Raw genomic sequence first — 17,702 nt, 5'->3', positions numbered from 1 at the left:
GCACCGCTGTACATCAAGGTACTCCTTGACGCAACAGGATGCAAAGTCCAAGAACATTCGTCCCTCCGACATGAACTTCTGGTGGAAACCAGCCTCTAACTCGAAGACACCGTGATACTGTGGGGCATCACGCTTGCCAGTCTTGAAGACCAGCTTACACTGGTCCTTGAAAGAAGCCTCATCCAAGTCGGTGTTTTGCTCTCGAATGGGAGAGCAACATCCTCATCAGAGAGGCTCCGCTCAATGTCATAAATTATGATCCGGGGCCTTCTCAACCGCTTGGGGTCACCTTGACCTCAAGTTTCTTCACAGCCGGAGACTCCGTGATGACTTGGACAGTCTCCTTTTTGCAAGAATATTAGTAAATCATAAAAGTGTTTTTATTTATTGTTCTTTTTTAAAATACATGTGATATTTCTTTCTTATTAAATGAAAATCGAAGGAATAAATTATTTTTAAAAATTGAAAAAATGTATGTTTGATTTCAATTTAAGTAGCAAATTTCTCAAAAGCCAACATGAATTAACTTTGTATTATAATTTTAGTCGGAAATTTTATATAAAAAATTGACAACTAAAATTTACCTTAGAATAATTTTAATAAAGTATTTTAAATTTACTAAGATTATCTGCTGTTATAGTTAGCAGAATTTATTTAAAATTGTTTTTTATAGATATTAAATTTATTTTTTTAAATTTTATTTTACGTTTTACAAATGCGCTTGCATATATTCAACTTGTTTTGAATTTTTTATAGCAAATCTATTCACTTTTAAATTACTAATAAATAGTTATTTAAGTATATTTTAACTGTTGTAGCATCTAGAATATTTGAAAGGAACCGCTGGGCTTGTTAGTGAAAGTTATATACATTTTTTGCATTTGTTTCACTCCTTGTTACAGTTAAATTTTATAGTCAAAATATCAAATTTAATTTTAAATTTTAATGCTAACTTACAAAATATAAATGACAGAATAAAAAAATTAAACAAATAAGGCAAAACGGAAGAAATAAGAAATTATGTAAACTGAAAAGGAAAAAAAATAGAGACGTATCTACATTATTTCAGAAGAGAATATATATATATATATATATATATATATATAAAGAAAATACATCGCAAAATAAATTCAATGCAATGGAAAAGATCATTAAAGTTTCAGGAAAGAAATATTTATCAAACAGAGAAAAAAATAAGAAAAAACAAAATATTTAAGTTCAGTTAAAAAAAAAAAAACACAGAAATGGGTATAAAAATTCAGCAATCCCTACAAACAGAAAAAAAGACAAGAAGCTCTTCTTTTATTAATATTAATACTCAAAATTTAGAGTCATGAATTTAGCATTAAATATATGTAAATTCAGCTAATTATGATCTTTTTATGAAGCAAAAGGGATTTAATTACGTATATTAATATTAACTCAACATAATAAATCAGTTAAATTTTGTTTTTAAAATTATTTTATTTTGTGATTTTCATGTTTTTTCATCAAATATTTACCATTTTTGCAATACTTATAATGGTTTAACATTTATGAAGATAGTAAATATTTGTCTAAGAAAAAATACCCATTGGACTTCTTTGCCCCAAACATAAAGTAAGATACATCCAAACCACTGTTTTAAGATATTAAGTTTAAATAATTTTAAACAAGTATGTTCAGTATAATTGCTTATCTAAAAACCTTTTTTAATTCACTTAAACATGATGTATACGTAAATCAGAATAAATGAAGTACACGTAAATCCGTGTGTTGATATGGTTTACAGATATTAATATAAAATTCAGAAACTGCCTGACCGACTAGAATGAAATTTAACTGTTATACTCATTATACTTTGATTATCGAATACATTTTTTGGTTAGATAAATCCATTATTAAATAAGCAATAAGGCTTAAACTGAGAATAAGTTTTTTTTTTATTCATACTCGTATCCACAATTAGTCAATAGCGACTCCAGTCAATTTACCTATTGACTCTAGCTATTCGCTATTTCGCTAATGCAAATGTACCGGTAAATGTGTAGTCTTGTAAAAACTCAGGCTGACTATTCCTGAGATGTGTATTTAATTGAATTTGTATCTACTATTAAATGTATAAAACTTTCTAAATTTTTTAATATTAAAATTTCATTTATCAAAATTGAATAAAGATTATTTCGTATTAAAGATTTCTTTGTTTAACATTTTTCTTTGTGGGACAAGTGACGTAATTTTTCAAATGGCCAATATTTGCAATATTTGTGAAAGGTATAAATATATATTATAAATATATGATTTATATAAGATACGTAGATATGATTAATGATTTGCTTTTAATTTTAACTTCTTAAAAGTGCGTAACATATTATATTTACGTTTTTTCAACATTGAAAAATTTTGATACTGATTTGTACATCTTTTTGCGGGATTACGCATAAACGGACAATACCTTATTTAATAAAACCGAAATAGTTTTTAACCAGATCATTTATATTCATTCTTAGCTGTCTGTTTCTTATTTACATAAAATATTTACCAATATGTTGCTGTTGTTAAATATGTAGAATTTTTGTATTTACTCACTCAGAAATCATTTACGTAACAATAATGTCTAAATTAAAATTTTTGTCTGAATTATCTTATCCTTGTCCCATCGAATTCGGCGTAAGACAAGGAGATGGACTTTCTTCCCTACTTTTTAACTGTGCACTTGAAAAGGTAGTTAGAGAATGGAACAAAGATTTAGACAAAAATAGTGGAATAAAGCTAAGAACTAAATGACTATTGATATGGCATTATTAGCTAAGAACTAGAAAGAAGCTGCACAACAAATTTAAGAATTAGAAAAAAGCTCTTAAAATAAGACTGACCTTTGAGATTGCCTTTGAGAAAACGAAAATTTTGAATAATGATAAAAACTGCCCGAATTTCTGTAGGATAAGTATAAAAAAATAGAGAAAGTGGATAATTTCAAATATCTCGGAGAATGGATCAGTTGAAATTCTTTAGACAATAAAGCGTTAACAGTTAAAGATAATAAAATTGAGTTAGCTTTCCAGCTAACGAAAAACACATTTAACAAACGGTCTTTATCGTGAAATTCAAAATTTCGACACTGTAAAACTGTGGTAAAGCCGGAACTACTGTGCGACAGAAATACTAAAACTCTGCAACAAAGGACTACTAGAAAATCTAGAAAGAAAGAAAGAAAAATTGTTAAATAATTTTATGATGAATATTTGATATTTTATGAAATATTTTATGTTCTAAATTTCAAAATAATCAGGTAAAATAATTCTAAATAACAAACTTATAATAAGATTGAAAAACTGTTAGACACGATAAGGAAACGACGAATTTCACTTTACTCCTATTTATTTAGTTTGAATAACAACAGTAGATTGACTAAACAAATTTTTTATTTTTTCAAAAGTAAAAAAAAAAAAGAAGACAAATAGTTCAAAACATCCACGAAGACCTAAAAGAACTGAAGACATCTGAAGAAATTATACGAGAAAGAGAATATTAAAAGATGAAAATAAAAGGTTCCAAGAAGGATCCAAAACGCAAGAACAACAAAGCTGAACTTTCTGAAGAACGAAGAAATAAATATCAGAAAGAATGAAGAAGTACTGAGCAAATAGAAAAACAGAAAAAAGAAACAACCGTAAATAAATAAATGATCTAACGTGTTGGAAAGTGAATTATTTCGGGTGGAGGGGGGGAATAAAAATAATAGGACAAAGCAATACTGACCATTAGGTAAAACATTTTTTTTTTACACCAACTCAGAAAGTATTTACCAGAAATTTTCAGTGAACTAAAAAAGGTTTAAACATCCTATCTTGAAAGTTTTCTTTTCATTTCAAATGGAAAAAAGTGTGTCACCAACTACCTCAGAATGCATTTTATCGAACATTTTCAAGTAATAAAAAGCAAATAACATTTTAAACGACTTTTAAAGAGATATTTCTTGGAACGTCAAACTAAAATTATGATCATCCAGAAAAATATTTTTTGTCATATATAATTACTTTAGAAGTAAGAAAAATTCAGGAAACAACAATAAAAGCAAATATATATATATATATATATATATATATATTTTTTTTTTGTTTTTTAATTTTTAATATTAAGAGAGAATTCCTTTTATCGGATAATAAATAAAAAGCCAACTTGAATAACCTGGCTACCTTTTACATAATAAAATAGAAGTAAATAATTCTATTCGTATATATCAATGTAAAATGTACAAAGCCGAACAGAAACTCAACGTTTGTAGTGAGAATTAAAAACCAAATAAAAATAATATGTAATAATTGTTATTAAATTTAATTATAATGTTTTTGATATGAAATAAAAGCTTATTGTTAAATTATATAGTAAAAACTAATTCATCAAAATTATATTTTATTTTTAAATCCAATCACAGTTATAGTTTATTTTTAAATTTGTTATAACAAAAGAAATAAGAAAAGTCTTAAGTACGAGATCAGTGAAAACTTTTACCGTTTTTCCTTCACACAGCTTATTTTACCCTCCCCTTTTACCGCAGTTTTCTTTATTCTTTGTTCTATAAGTTGTTTTTATTCTTTCTTATTTTATTTATTTTGTTTCTCCTTTGTTTTTACTTCAATTTTTTACGTTTTATGCTATCAGAACACGGTAATAGTAAGAGCAACGATTCGGTAAGCGTGAAGTCATTCTTTTATATACAGTAATACTTTAAGTCTCTGTTATATCCCGATAGAATATAGAAATTTTCTTTTTCTCTCTTCTTTTCTGTTTTCTCTTTTTATTTTGTCTTTTCATTTCCTTCAAACTTTAATATTTCCTATAATATTTTTTTCGATATAGCATCATCGAGCTATTTAAAGTTACTTATATACAGAAACCGGCAATATATTGGATAATCTAAGATAACAGCTTAACTTTGGTTTCATTGAGTTAAAATTGGTTAATCTAGAAGTATAACTTATAAGAAACCAAGAAAAAAACTGTTGAAAATAAGTTAGTGTAGAAAGAAAAATAATAATAAAAAAAAAATGAAAAGGTATAAGTTCGTAAGTTCTTTTAGCAATAAGAATAAATATTAAAACCTGTAAGTTGAAAGAAATAAACGTTCTACTGAAATAATTTTTAAAATGTGAATAAAATCAACATTTTAAAAAGCTGTAATGTACGGAATGAATACTTTATGAAATTTCTTTTTACTGGGGATAATATAATTTTCGTTCGTTTGGATACAAAATTGTAGTCGTCTCTTCCGCTAATTTTTTAATATTAAGTATTATAACATAATTAAAAAATGATCTACAAAAAAATACGTAGAACTATCTCAACTTCTTTCGAATCATTTACAAATTTACAAACTTGATCAGAAGTTGTGTCATAAAAATGAACTGAAAATCCTTCGTGCACTGGATTATACGATTACGCTAACGATTAGTTGGGGTTATCTGTTTTATCTAAAACAGATAAAATATTATATTTTATCTGTTTTAGCCTCAGGAACCACGGTAAGGTATTGCTTTATAGAATGAGTGAGAGCCGGCCTCCATTGCGCAAGTGGTAGTGACTCGACTTTTCATCCGGAGGTCTCGGGTTCGAATCCCGGTCAGGCATGCCTTTTTCACAAGCTAAAAAAATTGCCACATTCATTTCATCCTCTGAAGTAATAACTAACCGTGGTCCCGGAGGTTAAAAAAAAGGATGAGTGGAATTACATGTATGTAGTCTTGTACAGTCTCAGGTCGGCCATTCCTGAGATGTCTTTAGTCGTTTGCTATGTTGTAACGTCACAGGTGAGCGGTGGAATTAAATAAATGAATAATATTTAAAGTATTAGCGGCCACTTTAAATACATTTTTACCGCTACATCCGCGCGAATGAAATACGGTATGCGCGCGCGCTTCACTTAGAATCATTGAATTAAATAAACAAAAAATATTATATTTAAATAAAATGATAAATATTTTAAATTAAGTTGGATGTGTAAGTCCTGCATCAAAAAAAGCCGCGTGACGAGAAAGTCCTACAACTGTGTTGTCAAATTTTTTATTGTTTATTATTCAGCAGGATACCTCAAAAGATTGGGAAGTATAACAATCTGAGGTGGTCACTTTTGTTGATAATCTCCCCTACAATATTTATTGCAAAAAAAAAGTTAAACCGTGAAATAATCTTTCAAACATCAGTATACTGATATATATATTTTAAAATTTAAACGTTAAATTTTCATTTGTTATCTTAAGAACTACTGAATTGATGTCGAAATAAGAGAGACAAGTATTTTAAAAAAGATTTTATAAGAGTTAGAAAGCTATTAAATATTATTCAAAACATAGATACGTAAAAAAAAAAAAAACAGCTGAAATAATAACGAAAAGAGGGATGCGTGAATAAAAACAAAGGAAATTGAGAGTATGAGAAAAAAAAATGAGCGATAAAACAACCGTAAAAACAAAATAAAATTGAGAAACTTATCATGATTTATTATATAATATAAAATACTGTTATTACTAGTGTTTCTTTTGTAATTATTCATTGTATTAAATCATAAAACCTACTTCAATTGATTTGTCTAGATAAAACATTTAAGTTTAAAATACATTCATTTGAATACCTTCCTTAAATTAAATAAATCGAATAATCATGTAAATTAGTTTAGATATCATAAAAGCCAATTTTTTTTTAGAATGAGAAAAGTTAAAAAAGAATTACTGTAAAAAGATAATGGAAACTAAAGAAAAAAAGAAGTAAGTAAATTCGAGTTACAGGAGAAGTTACAAGACCAGAAAAAACTACGAAAAAATTTAATACATAGAGAACAGAGAAAGAAAAAAGAAATCAGAAAGAAAGAGACGGTAAAAGAAGGTTAAAAGCAGGTCCTCGGTCGAGTATAGGGTAGACAAAAAGGAGGATAAAATTGTGGGGGAAGGATTTTGGAGGAAGAACAGAAGGGTAGGGAGCGTTTCAGATCAATCTCCAGCACCGACAGTCATCAATCTTAACTGAAAACATTTCGCATCTCACAATTTGTCGCCAGTCACCAATAAGCCCGCTTAATTGAACAGTATCCAGTTTTTACACTGAAATTGAAATTCCCTTTAGATGGATCTATTTACAAAATTCAATTAAATTTAAATTAATGTAATGTTAATTGTTTTATTCAAATACAGAAATAAATTAATTATTTTCTTTTTTAAATTCATTAAGATAAAACAAAACTTGCTATAAATTAAACTGGTAATTTATTTTAATTCAAATTAATTAAAATATAAATTATATTCCTTAAAAATCATTAAGCTAATTTAATTACTTTTGATTTAATTACGTGACAAACAGCATCTTAGAATAAAACAAAAATTTATTTACAAAATCTTTTTCCAGATTTCCATTGCTAAATTAAACTATAATGTAAATCCTAACGGATTAAACAGATTAAATTAGGTTTAGCAACATTTTTATAACAACACTTAAATATTACTGAAGTCCAAGTCACAATACCCGGGCTAAATAATCCATTACACTATAAGAAAATCATGAGAATCTACATCAGAAATCATGCTTTTTCTTCAGTTTTTCATGATAAAAAATAATTATTTACTGTTTCAGTAAATAATTTAATAAATATTATCGTTGATAGGGTATTTTTATTATCAGAGTTGTTTTTTTTTTTTACATCTTTTAGCATATTAATTATTTTATATTTGGTAAAAGATATAACCAGTCTCAAAATTAATAATCGAGGTTGATTAAAATCTTAAAACTTAACATTGTACGTAAAAAGGTAATATTAATTGTAAAAAAAAAATGTAAATTAAAAACTAAAAATGAAATAAAAAATTTCTATAGAATTTTTATTTAAAAAAAAAAAAGTTTTCCTGGTTCATCGGAGAAGTTATGTAATTCATTTTTGAAAAAGTAGAGAAAAATATTTTTTTTTTTTTAAATTACGCCAGGAAGTTTTTTCAATACAGCAATTTTAAGCTCTATTATATCTATACGATAAATTAATTCCTTTTTTTTGAAAAACAAAAATTAAAGTTATAGTTTTTTCACATCTTTGTGTAAAACTATGCATTTATAATTTTATGATATAGTTAAGTTTTATGATTTATGAATAGTTAAATACAAAAAAAAGAAGATTTTGTCTATGCATGTAAAGTACTTAATTAATGTTGAACGGTGGGATTTCGAAAATAAACGGTGGGAAGCCCCGAAAATGAAAAAAAAAGTAGTTTAAATGTAATTGAAAAAAATTGCATTTTGGGGGCTCCCATACTCAAAGGGAAGCGTTAAATTAATTATTTAAAACAAAAATTAATCCTTAAGTGATTCCCTAAGTAAAAGTAATCCCTAACTTTGGGAAATACTTTATATTTGTTCTTCATTCTAAAATATTTAGTATTTATTCTCATTTATGAATCCCATTTAGGTTGAAACCACTGCTATAAAATATACACTTCATAATATCGTACAGAATTTTTATTAATGATATCTAAATCGAGATGCGTAATTTCTTACTACGTCATAACTATAATAATAATAATATTTTTTATTTTATTTTTTTTTATTTGCTTTGTTTGTGTAACAGAACAGTTACACAAAACCTTTGTATGCTGCACACTATTACATAAAGTCACAAAAGAACAGCCACAAGTCAACAACCCACATATAAATTAAAAATACAATATTCAAAACACAATAATAATAATAATAATAACAATTATACAGTCAAATACAAAAAAATAATAATTAGAACTTTAAAAACGGTAGCCATGGAGTGATAATAAAAACACATAGATGAAAACATACAAAAACAAAAACACAATATTACTAATACATTCCAAATAAAACAAGTTATAAGCAATAATCCTTAAAAAACAACAATAATTTTAAAATCATGAAAGTGAGCATTACACCAAGGACAATAATCCATCGCCACGTAACCCTCTCAAATTTTTAATGAAGGTTGTCTCATCTTCCCAAAAGCTTAGCTTATCCTGGAATTCCACTGCAACTCTGGTACACCGCTCAATCGGAGACACAGTGGAACCAACCGGCGTCACAAATTGCCTAAAAGATCTCTCTGACCTGGCCTGGTTCCGCAAGACGACATGGTAACGCGTCGGAAGTTTATTGTGCAGAGCTTTATAAAAGAAAACCAAGTCAAAGTACGTTCTTCTATCAGATAACCTGGAAAGGTCTAATCGCCTCAACATATCCTCTCTACTAGCGCCAAATAAAAACAACAACAATAATAATAATAATAATAATAATAATAATAATAATAATAATTTATGGAAAATTTAAGGGATTACTTTCATAGCAGGCAACACCCCTTCTATCAAGCCATCGTAGCGGCAGATCAAAACTATACGCCATTAAACGTAGCCAATAGGACTAACAACGTAGAACACAAGAAAGAGAGCGATGCAGATAAAATTCTAGATTGGGAAAAAAAGAGCTGCATGGGAGATATAGGCACCGTCTAGACCAAGAAGAAGTCGACAAAGCAGCTTCAAATAATTGGTCTGTGCAAGGAAAGTTACATTCTGAGACGGAGGGGTTTATATGTAACATACAGGATCAACAACAAATACAGTAGCAACAAGAAATTTTAAGAAAGTTATTCTTAAAGAAAATATCAACAACAAATGTGGGCTATGTATGCAACATAATGAAACAATAGACTATATAATCACTGGCTGTCCGATTCTAGCTCCGACGGAGTACACCAGGAGGCACAAAAACGTGGCAAAAATTGTATACATACAACTCTGCAATAGATACAAGTTAGAGCTTCAAAAAGGGTCCTACTATACTTATGAGCCAGCCTCCTTTTTGGAGAACAACAGCGCAAACATTTTCTGGAATCAGGGAATTGTAACAGCAAAACCCATCAACTGTAATATGCCAGATATAGTAGTAGTTGATAAAATAGAAAAAATAACTTACTTAATAGACGTAGCCGTCCCATCAAGTAACAACATCAACACTAAACACAATGAGAAGCTGCAGAAATATACAGATCTAGCTTTTGAAACTAAAGAAATTTGGAATCAAATAGAAGTTTATATAATCCCGATAATTATATCTACGGACGGAATAATACCATCTGTTTCGCACAACAGTCTTGAAAAATTGAAGATCCAGTGGTAGACCCACGCGCTAATGTAAAGGAACGTGATAACTGACACCTGCCATGTTGCACTTAGTCAATAATAGCAAGCCTAATCTCGTTGGTATAAATTACTCCGAGTTTAAGGAATGTCACCGGCAAAAGTAAAAGCTGTGAAAGTGTGGGATAATAATAATTTCTTGGTATTTTATTAGTATGTCAAATTTTATAATATTCTAAACTTTTCCAATAAATTATTATAGTACAATAATAATTTACCGTTTACATCTTTTAATTTTTATGAAATAAGAAATATTTAAAAAAAAAAATTATATTTTGAAGACTCCGTCTGCGATATTAGTTTTGAGTTTTATTTCACTTTTTTGACTTTTGTTTTAAAAAATATTTATTATATAATTTATATTAATTTTACACCTTATAAGTTTTATTATTTTGGAGTTATTTTACCCTTTTATTAATAAAAATTCCAGGCGATGATAACGCTCAGGCGTTTTTCGCCCCCCCAAAAAAAAATGTACTCGTGTAAAGAAAGAAAAAAATAAATTACTGAGTTTAACGGTTAAGTTCTTACTGGGTGTTTTTAAACTATATGTGCTTGATCTGTTTGATGGACCGTTATGACGATCCGGTTTGTAGAAGATAACACTTCTTATAATCATTTTTGTTTTATTTTCGGTTATTCAAATTTATGGATGATTACGTTTATTATTTATCTACGGTTATATTAAAGCTAATGTTTCATTTATTGCTGATCTATTTAAATTTACTGTTTTATGTATTTATGTTCTATTTATGTAGTCGATTGGATTAATGGTGTGAAGATATTTAATGTATTCAAAGCCATTATCAAATATTATGTTATTTCATTGTTACTAGTATTTATTCATAGCATTTACCTGGTATTTATTCATATTAATTGTTTTTGTACTCGTTGAGGATTATCAATATACTATGAGCCTATATCAAGTGATAGTCTGTCATTTTACTTACTTATAACTTCAATATAGAAGCTGATTGTAAATAAACGAATTCAGCAAAAAAAAAAAAAAAAAATCGAGAAAGATATTATTTTGATATGGAATAAAATTCCTTTTTACACATTTTAGTGAATTATTGAATTTCTCTAAAAAAAAAGTTACTGTTAAAACATAAGTTAGTGTTTTTACAACCGTCTTTAACATTGTGTCACAGGAGGCTTAATTATTTATTACGGCGTAATAAAAGTGTAAAAGATTCATACAAAAAAAAAAAAAATAGGGAAAAACAAAATATCTCAATTTCATTATTAAATATCCTCTGATTTTCAGTAATTTTCTCGGAACCTAACATAATGGTTTTTAGTTCTACTGGATACTTTCATACACCGTTTAATTAAAGATAATATTAGCTTGGACTATCCTGCAAAATTCTTGGTGTAAATTAGTGAAATTGAGCTTGTTATTAGGTTTTCCTTCAGGGATTCTTGCAATACGTGATACAAAAATAATATTTCTTTAATGCTAAATATTAATGCTAATATTTTAAATCCGTAGTTTGCTAATTCTATCCTAATTTAAAGCATAAACTGCCGAGAAATTGTTCGTGAGATGCATGTCCATTCCAGAAGGGTAAATCATAATTTGTGTGGGATTATTTTTTATCACTTGATGTTTATGGGTAAATCGTTTATTTCTTACTATTTTTAAATCGGTAAAGGGTAAACCTTACGCTTTACCCTTTGCCATTCCTTCCCTGGGATTTTATGTGGTTTTGTTTAAAAATCCACTGAACGAGTACTTAGTATTGAGTGCATTTAGTATTACTTGTTACAACTAAGCACTCTATTTTTTTGTTTAGCCTCCGGAACCACAGTAAGGCATGTTATATCATGTAAGCTATGATGGGGATAACGGTGAATGTTTGACAACTAGTGTAAATATTGTTAACTAGATCGGGGATACCGGTGCTCTTTGGTGGTTGGGTTTCAATTAACCATACATCTCAGGAATGGTCGACCTGAGACTGTACAAGACTACACTTCATTTACATTCATACATATCATCCTCATTCATCCTCTCACGTAATATCTTACGGTGGTTCCGGAGGCTAAACAGAAAAATAGAGTGGTCATGAAAAATTTTTCTGCTATTTTTCATTTCTACATCCACTTAATGGAAAGCAATGAAGATGCCAAATTACTATGATATTGAGAAGTACTAGTTTTGCACGAACTGTACACAAAATATAACAGGAATTTGCAATAGCACTATAACATTTTCAATGAAACTAATTTTTTACGATACTGGAACAATTAATACAATCATAATTATAAGTTCTATGTAGTTTATACTGCTGTAATTTATTTAATTTTTAAACATTAACAAACACGACGTAATTTATTAAAAAAATTTTTCTATTTTGTCATGTTTTCTTTTGGTAATTAAATTTTTCTGCCGGCCTCCGGCCTCCTTGGTGGTAGCGTCTCGGCCTTTCATCCGGAGGTCCCGGGTTCGAATTCCGGTCAGGTGTGTGTGGCATTTTCACACGCTATTGTTATTCATCTAGTCCTCTGAAGTAATACCTAACGGTGGTCCCGGAGGTAAAAAAAAAAATTGTGATGATATGAGAAATGATTAAGTATATACCAAGAAACGTCTAATAGAAGTCACAAAACAACACATAACCATTAAAAACAATTAAACAATCGTTGGATTTATTTTATTGCAAATAAAATATTTTAAGGGAAATTTAAACTTAAAAGTTTTATATTATTTTATTTTGTTGTCAGTACAATGTGATGGTCTAATGATTAATTTGTCATCGTAAATCAGTTGTTTTTACATCTGATTTTCGAAGTTGTAGGTTCTGAGGTTCAAATTTTAATAAAAGTTAGTAGGGCCAGAGAGGGAGGGATGCTTGTTTTCACTGGTTATACAGATTACAACGTACACATTACGTAAAAAAGATATATTTTCATCAAAAATGGGTGAATATTAATAAAAAAAAATAATAATAAATTTTAATTAAAAAAAATATTTAAAAATGAAAAAGTGGTGGTGATAATAAAAAGGTAAAATAAAAAAAAAAAAAAAAAAAAATATTGTAAATATTTCTTTTAATAATAAAGATTAAATACCGTAACAAAATATTTTCTGTAGAAAACATTTCATAAATAAAATTCCTTTCTACTGAAATATATTGAAACATTAAAGAAGCTTATTACAACATTTCATAAGCTATAAACCATACGTACAGTGTTTATAAAGTCGTTCCCAATATAGGCATTTTACGACGTAATAGGTTAGGTTATTTTATTACTGTCAGTACTGGTTGAAATTGTTTCAACGGTATGATTTATTTTGAAATTATACCGTTACAATTTTACAAAAATTGTACCATTAGCAAAAATCTTTCTTAAACTTTTATTTATTTTTTTAATTTGATTATATTAATGTTAATAGTTATCATTATAATTTTATCACAAATAATTAAATACATAAAGTTTATTTTTAAAGTTTACCGCAATCGTCAGGTTTTGACATTATATTGAAATTATTTGATATTCAAAGCAGGAAGTATAGATTAGTATTACAAGAACATTGAGTTTTATTTTTTATCTTTCTTTTATTTTTAGCTGCAAGTTAATACGAGTAAGTGTTTTATTATTATTATTAACTATAATAAAATATATTTAATTGGAGTAAAATTATTTTAAACTATGAAGTTAAAAGTTAAAAGTGAACAACATTAATATTCTAAATTGTATTAGAATTGTGATATAACCAAAATTATAAACCAATACTGCAATCATCATTTCAGGAATTTCTACGATATTTGCTGTTTAGTAAGTAGCATCTGGTAGAAGTACAATTGCTAATTTTAAAACTTTAAAACATTAGAAGATAATTTTTTTTTCTTTTTAAAATTTTGTTTTAAACATACTATTACAGAAGAATGTAATATTAGAGCGTATTGGGTGGTATGTTTGTTTCTTAAAAACTCAGAACGACTGTACTAATTTAAATAAAATATATACTAAACGATCAATTTCATTAACTGAAACTAAAACCCTTGGTAAGTAAAAATTTAATTAAAAAAACAGACATTACGGTGGGCAGAGGAGGTCATTTTCTTTAAGTGGAAAATATCAAAAATTGTTTGAAATGTTTTCAAATAGACAATGAAAATGGATAGATTTATTCATGAAAAATCAGAAGGATGAATAAATATCGTTTATTTAACTTCAATATTTCTGTATCCTACGTCTGAAGAAATTCAGAAAGAATGTGAAGAGAGTGTACAATGAAATCAAGGATTCTTGTCTAGGTAGATGAAGCTGATATGATGATCCAGTATGATAGAACTGGACCCTCTGGATTGGTCTAATGGTAAACGCGTCTTCGCAAATCAGCTGATTTCGAAGTCAAGAGTTCCAACGTTCAAATCATGGAAAGGCAATTTTATATGGATTTGAATATTCGATCGTGGATACCGTTGTTTTTTGGTGGTTCGGTTTAATTTAACCACACATCTCAGAAATGGTCGACGACTACACTTCATTTACACTCATACGTATCATCCTTTGATGCAATACTTGACAGTGATTCCCGGAGGCTAAAGAGGAAAAAAAAAGAAAAAAGTATGGTAGAACTGGACTGTCAATATTTCTGTAAATAATAAACGTTGTTCATTTCGCACTGGTAAAAAGACTGAAATTTACAATGAAGTTGAATTAATGATGTGAACATTAGAATAAAGCACATACTGAAATTGTCAATCCTTGTTAAATGTGGAAAATTAAGCCTGTGCCAAAAATAATATTATGTGTTTGTAATGTCATAAGCCCTGTCACCAGATCACTATACATTACTGACTAATGTCTAACGAAAAGTATTTTTTCCCCTGAGCGCAAATCGAAGTGACATATCAGCGCGCTGACACGATATTTATATATTAAATAAATACAAATTAAAAAGTAACTATTAAAGGTTCAATTAAAACTAAAATCCAGTAACATGAAAACAGACCATAATCTGAAAACGCCTGTGACGAGTGTTGGAAGCGAAAAATAATGAGATATTACATTAATAATATAAATTAAGACAACAAATTTACCATTTGCCATGCGCCAAATGGCATAAATAGCTGAAACATACTACAGTAAACTCCTATATTGTTGAAGAGGTATTTTACTGTATGTGTAGTTATTTTCGAACCATAACGGTTTACGTCATAGTTTTAGTAGAATCTAGCCCAATATAAAATTGTTTTTATTTAATTTTCAAATATATTTAGACTATACAATAAATATGCAATAACCGTAATTTCTACAAAGAAGGATGTAAAAAGAAAATATATTACATGAATCTAATAGTTCTATCCTACAGTTATACCGACTAATATTAAATAATCACCATTTAAAAAAAAAAAAGTGATAAATCATTATATGCATATATATATATATATATATATATATATATATATATATATACATATATGTATATATTATATACATATGTCGATTTGACTAAAAGTAAGGAACCTTAGCACAGAATTTCATAAATATCAGAAAACGCGTTTAGTTTAACTGTTACACAAACAATTCAAACAGACCAGATGTAAAATTCTCACTTCAAAAATAAAATAAAAAGACAGGAAATCACAACCCACGATCGATTAAAAAAGCTTAAAGATGAACGAGGATATGAAAATGAAGATGTAAGTCGTCATTAGAAATGAGGCATTCGATGCTGCTAAAGTTGTAAGCCTTATATATTAATATATTTATATATAGTTCCGTTTAAACATTTTCTTCCTTCTAGTACGACTTAAGAGGCAGAAAAAAGTTACTATTAGGTAGATTTCTACCATACTATTAGGTAGATTCATAAGAAAGTTACCTATTGTAATGGATATCATAATTCGACTTCCGAAAATTCCGACATATCTTCGCGTTTCACATCCCCCAGACCCCAAAACTACCGTCAGTTCAAAAGTTTATAAATACATTTATAAATATACATATATATTTATATCACTTTCTTGTGGACACTATAACTGGCGTAATTTTGTGCGAATCACTTTCAAATTGGTGCATAAAATATAACAACCCAAAATCTCGGTTGAGTTCGTTAATGGGCAAAATCGGACCATGGGAGGCTTTTTCCGAAAAAAAAAATATCGCAATAACTTTTTTATTAAGTAAAATATCGAACTCGTTTAAAGTTCCTACTATTCCTTGGATAAGGGCGTCAAACTTATCTAAGAAAAGTATTTTGATATCACCAACCACTAGCCCAGGAATGGAAAAAATTGGGTTTCGAAGAAAAAAAAGTCATACTTCCCTTAATAGGCACAGAATCAAATAGGTTTAAAGTAGTCGTTAGTCCTCTAAACGTTACCTACAAAGTTTCTGTGAAATATTTTTTGATATGATCAACCCTTACAGCAAGGGATGTCCAAAATATTGCTGGAATTGTAAGAAGATGGGGCTTGTTGTTTGCTAAACATGTGAAACTATTTCAAATGCAACGTAGTAAATTATATAAAAATGAGAACCCTAAAATCAAGAATCATTTCTGCACTTTGTAAAGACATGGGTGCAGTACATTCAGCATTACTATTTTATTGTGAGGCAAGATGGTTATCACGTGAGAAATGTTTGCAACGTGTTTATAAGTTAAGAGATTAAATTGCCATTTTTCTAGAAGAGGAAAACCTATCTGCCGAGACGTTTTGAGATAGTTTATTTGTAATGGAATTGAGCTACGTGGTCGACGTATTCCAGAAATTAAATAACTTGAATCTTCAACTACAAGGAGAAAATACACATACATTAGAGGAGCGATAAACTTAATGGTTTTTGTAGAAAATTGGAATTTTGCAACAGAAATACAAAGCAAAAAACCTAGAAATGTTTGCGAATGTGGATGAATGTGTTAAAACTGACAAGGCTGAAGATAATGTGAAAGTTTTTTTTGTAACCATTGAAAATCATTTTGCTATGCTGGAAAAGAATTTAAAAAAGTATTTTATTGCTGACATCTTGGTAGTAGTTACAAGTGTGTTAGGGATCCATTTAAAAATACTCCAGAAGGGCTCTCAACTGCCGAAGAAGAAATCTTCATGAAATGAAATGAAAGAAATCTTCGTCTTTCTTTTTTATATCACTTCACGGCAAGAGTCGAAATCAAAAGACAATTTAGTAATAAATCACTCTTTGAATTTTAGGCGGGGTGGACGAGTTTTCTGCACTAAAACAGGAGCATTTCTTATACTATTACCATTTTCAACATCCTACCTTTGTGAAGTCGGATTTTCTGCGGTGGCTGCTTTGAAGACACATATCGATCTCAACTAAATACAGAAAAAGAACTCAATGTGTTTATTTCTAATAGTAAACCTTCCTTTGAAAACTTTTCTTAGCAAGACAGGCTCAAAGGAGTCATAATAATTATTAAACTTGTTTTTAATTTAGTACTAATAAGTTAATTATTAAATACATTGTGCAGTACTGAAGTAATCCTATTTATAAGTGTATTATATCAGTGTAAATGTGCATTTTATTACTTATTATGTCAGAATGTATTTT

This window comes from Lycorma delicatula, chromosome 7 (assembly GCF_047948215.1).
Source record: "Lycorma delicatula isolate Av1 chromosome 7, ASM4794821v1, whole genome shotgun sequence".
In the NCBI taxonomy this organism is placed as follows: domain Eukaryota; kingdom Metazoa; phylum Arthropoda; class Insecta; order Hemiptera; family Fulgoridae; genus Lycorma; species Lycorma delicatula.
The sequence above is the reverse complement of the archived record's forward strand: the minus strand, read 5'-3'. Positions refer to the sequence as shown.